Genomic DNA, 5334 nt, shown 5'->3' with positions numbered 1-5334 from the left:
GCCAGGCCTAACATCAACTGAAGTCTCCAGGAAGAAGATGGGGCCCCACAACAACAACAATTCCACGTGGACAATAATAATATCACTAAGCTGACAAACATCATCTACAGATCAGCTTTGAACTACAAAGTGCTCAGAGCAATTTTGAGATGACTAGCTGAGATGATCCAGTCTCAAAGACTACTTGAATAAGGACTTGAGATAAACCCTGAACTTTGGCATTATACACAGACTGGATAATAACGAAGGATATAGTTACCTTTCCTAGAATTTGACAATTAACCTAAAATTTTTCTTTCAGGATAAAGATAACTTCGCCCATACCCAGCAGGAAGCAATTTTAAGAATATGACGCCCACATTCCCAAAGAGGTGGTGTGGGGTGGGTGGTGTTTTTGGTCTTTTTAATGGGTTTTGGGTCTGGGATAATTTTCATTGTTTAGGGGGGTTGGTTACAAGTTGTTGTCAAGGGTTAGGAAAAAGGCTAAGCAAAGGGGATTAGATTTAAGGTTCTTGTTTAAGAAAGAAAAGAAAGAAAGAAAGAGAAAGAAAGAAAGAAAGAAAGAAAGAAAGAAAGAAAGAAAGAAAGAAAGAGAAAAGAAGAAAAACTACTAGTTTTAAATACTTTACATTGGATTGGATTGTTTTATAGTGTATACAAATTATATATATTGAAATTGATATTGTTAGAAAATACTATATGTATATTTCTAATTGTACTTATACCGTTCATTTAACAATGTAATGCAATTTTCTGATCCTTGAATGTTATTATTACCAACTATTAGGATATAAAGAAATGAAAGTTAGTAGTTAGACATTACAATAGAACTTGTAGTCATATTAGCTATGTTTTAAAAATTGAGCAGATATATTTTAGATAGACAGGTCATCTTCAAACCCTTCAGAGATCTACAGAATATGGCATTTAAAATGTTTTAATAACTTAGAAAATTTTTCTTTTTTGAGACATGTCGGCTCCTGGCAGTACCAATCTACTTCAGAGAAAATATGGGCATTGAAGAAACTGCATATAGAGTTAACTTTCATTGTGGCAAAAGTTAGCCACTGGACAATAAAGTATCCTCGAATCAACAGGACAAAATGGACAGACAGGACACGAAAAAAAGAACTACTGATTCTTGCCAAAACAGTGTGGTTATGACTTTATCAAAAGGCATCTTCTGAGGCCAGGACAATATGGCACCATCCCTGAAGTGGCCTTTGCAATCCAGAAAAGGTCCCAGTGCCCTTTTCTTCGAAGGCAGCTGAACAGGCAGTGGGCCGATGGCTTCTGATGTGCAATGGAACAGCAGCTGAAACAGTTATTCTTGAAGAGTAACTAAGCTCATGCCTCTCAATAGTAGATTGGCATTTAATAGAGGGATGTGGAGAAGAAGGGGATGCTGAGATGAAGCCATATATACACAGCCAAGAAGAATGGACAGCTGAATTCAAAAACCGTCAACAATTTCCAGAATTTAAAATCCTGAATCATGACAGGACACTAGTGGAATTCAGATGTTTCTGGTACATGGACTGCTCTCACCCACTGTGAGGTTTGAACTGTTGACCTTGTGTATATCCTACTTCACAAATGAGTCTGTCAGATACGCTAAGCCTATAGGCTGAAGATGATGCCCCAACACTGCAGAGAAATCTCAGATGACTGTCCAGGCAGCTGGCTGTTTCTGTCAACTCACAAATTTTTTGGAAGTTGCTTGCACTCACTTCCTGTTTTTATTTTTGTTAGCTAATATTATTTCCTTCTTGGGTCTCTGAAGGAGTTGAAGATTAGTTAGTTATAGTTGAAGATTAATTAGGATAGAAAGTGAATTAGATATATTTTGGATATACCAAAATAGGATAGATAATGAAATTCTTTTTTCTGAATTTGTCAAATACAAATGGACTAGACATTGTTTAGGTATTAATTAGTTATATATATTGTATATAGTTATTGTACTTTTGTATATAGTTTTTCTTTTGTTAAGTTATAACCTTTTGCTTTTTTTCTTTTTATTAAAATAGAAAAGGGGAAATATGGTGGTATTTTATTTGCACTGAAATGTGATTTTAATTGTATGTTAATAAATAAAGTTGCCCGGGTGTCAGAGGTATTAGCAAGCCATAGGAAAGCAGGGCAGTGGTGGCGTACGCTTATAATCCCAGCACTTGGTAGACAGAGCTAGGTAACTCTCTGTGTGTTCAAGGATACAGCCAGCATTGGAGACATACGCCTTTAAGACCTGGAGGGCTGTACTTACAGGCAGTGATGAGGCAGTCACGTGTTTGAGTTTACAACCAATGAGAAGACAGAACAGAAAGACTATATGAAGACAAACACACAGGCAGTAGGTCTCTTTTTGGAGAGGTAGTACCACCTCAGAAGCAAGGGTGAGATTTTAGCTCTGAACTCTGACCTCTTGGCTTTCTCTTTTACATTGTTCTGTGTTTCTTATTTAATAAGACAGTTGGTTACATCTACAGAACTTCCCAGTGGTACAACTGTCTCTGAATAGTAAGTAACCCAAGAAAACTCATTTGTTCGCCCACCTGGACATGGATGGGATGTTTTCCTTGTTGTGTTGGTACACACACACACACACACACACACACACACAAAGAGAGAGAATACATATAAAAACTCATCCTAGTGGCATAAGGTGGTATTTTTAAAAGATACTTTAAAGGCTAGCCTCGTCTACAAAGAGTTCTAGGACAGCAAGAGCTGTTACACAGAGAAACCCTGTCTCAAAAAAACAAAAAACACAACAAAAAACTGAATCAGTGTTTACTAGCATGCCTTATTTTGCTATGGGTCATCTTAACTCTCCTAAATGTGATTATTCATTTCTCCAAGTGATTATTTATATTTTCGAACACATACACACAGTTTTGCTTAACTCTAACTTCCTGGATTCTGTTTTGGATCTTGATTAAAATTCATGCTCACTGCAGTACAACTGGCCCTTGATATCCACAGGTTTTTGCATCTGTGGGTTCAACTAAACCAAATGGAAAGCAGAAAAAGAAATGCACCCGTCCAAAGTTTATACAGACTTTCCATGCTGTTATTCCCTAATCAACAGTATGGTAACTGTTTTCATAGCACTTATATTGTACTGGATGTTATAAGTCATTTAGAGATGATTCAAAGTACTTAGGTCAATGTGTGTAAGTGCAAAGCAAATACTCTGACATTTTTAGTTGAGGGCATGTAATGAGTTTTGTTCCACAAGTTAGGACCTGCATACTATCCCTCACAGACACCAAGGAACAAACGAGAGCCTGTGAAAATAAATTTATTTTTTTTTTTTTTTGGTTTTTTGAGACAGGGTTTCTCTGTGTAGCTTTGCGCCTTTCCTGGAGCTCACTTGGTAGCCCAGGCTGGCCTCGAACTCACAGAGATCCGCCTGGCTCTGCCTCCCGAGTGCTGGGATTAAAGGCGTGCGCCACCACCGCCCGGCGAAAATAAATTTATTTTTAAAAGTATTCTTTGGGGGCTGGAGGGGGTTCAGTGGTAAAGTGCAATCGATGCTCTTCCAGAGGACCTAAATTTGGTTCCCAGCATCCGATAATGACAGCTTACAATACCCGTAACTCCCACTCTAGGTGATCAGATGTCCTCTTTGGACCCATGGGTACCACATGCACATGCACATGGCCATAGACATAATTAAAAATAACATAACTCTTGGGGCTGGAGAGATGGCTCACTGATTAAGAGCACTGAAATCCTAGAGGACCTAAGTTCAATTCTAAGCACCCACATTAGGCAGCTCACAACGACCTGTAACACCAGCTCCAGAAGAGCTGACACCCTCTTTTGGCTTCTCTGGGCAGACACAAGCACACACACACACACACACACACACACACACACACACACACACACGCACACACGTGCACACACACATGAAAATAATTAGAAAAATAATATATTCTTTCAAAAATGCTGGGTATGGTAGCACACACCTTTAATCCCAGCACCTTGGAGGCAGATCTCTGTGAGTTCAAGACCAGCCTGGTCTACAGATGGAGTTCCAGGACAGTCAGGGCTACATAGTGAGAGCCTGTATAACAAAACTTAAAAAAAAAAAAAAACAGACGTGTTTATGTATTGTGTATGGGCATTTTGCCTGCACATGTGTCTGGACACCATAATTATGCAAGACTCCTAGAGGCCAGTAAAGGGTGTCAGGCCCTCTGGAACTATGTTATAGATGGTTTTGAGCTGCCATTTGGGTGCTGGGAATGGAAACTGAGTCCAATGCAAAAGCAACAGGTGCTTTTAACGGCTAAGCCATCTATCCATTCCCTAAAAAGAATTTGATTTTGTTTTCGAGACAGGGTTTCTCTGTGTAACAGCCCTGGCTCTCCTGGAACTCACTCTGTAGACCAGGCTGGCCTTGAACTCACTGCGATCCACCTGCCTTTCCTAAAGTTGTAATGATTGTAATTCTATCTTTCCCCCTCATCTTTTTTAGCTTGGTGTAATCCACTCACTTGTCAATTTAACAACTGGGAGTTTGAGGCAGGAATACCACAAGTTTTAGATCATCCTGGGCTGCATAGTGAGTGCTTGCCTCAAAAAACAAACCTTTTCCTCGGTCTTAGTCTGCCATTTAGACATGGTTGTCAAGATTTTTTTAGGGGTTTGTTTGTTTTTGAAACAAGGTCTCTTGATGTATCCTGGTTGTTCTGGAAAGGGATTTTCTTTTAATTACCCTGTCCTGAACTAAGTGTTTTCCATTCTGACTTGTATCCTTCACTCAATCTAGAAAACTCAGCAGCACTTTCTTATTCAATATTGCCTCACATCAACTCCAGTGTTCTTTCTGGAATGTCTAATAAACATCATCTCCAAAATTCTTTTCTACGCACTATCTTAAGTACTATCTTTTAATTTTTGTTAACACTTCAATATTTTATTGAGGAAAAAACATTTTATTTTTGAGACATGATCTCATTACTTTGAACAGGCTTGGCCTCAGTCTCCAGGGTCTGGGTTACCGGCACGTGCCACTGTGCATGGGGCTTACTGTAAAAATTTTACCATATACATTTTCCATTTATTTTTGTCTTTTTGACACAGAGTCTACAAAACCCTGGTAGGTCTTGAACTCACAATCTTTCTGCTCCACAGTCCCAAGTGCTAGCATTACAGACATGCACCATCACACACAGCTCCAAAAAGATTCTAAATGCAGGTTGCTAATGGAAAGTTTAATCTAACTTAGTTATATCATGCTGTCTCTGTAGTTTACTCTTACAGAATCTTTGTGACTTTTAAAAAGTTTTGTGATTTTGTTTTGTTTTTGAAACAAGTTCT

The sequence above is a fragment of the Peromyscus maniculatus genome, chromosome 9 (assembly GCF_049852395.1).
Source record: "Peromyscus maniculatus bairdii isolate BWxNUB_F1_BW_parent chromosome 9, HU_Pman_BW_mat_3.1, whole genome shotgun sequence".
Classification (NCBI taxonomy): Eukaryota; Metazoa; Chordata; class Mammalia; order Rodentia; family Cricetidae; genus Peromyscus; species Peromyscus maniculatus.
Note: the sequence above shows the minus strand (reverse complement) of the source record.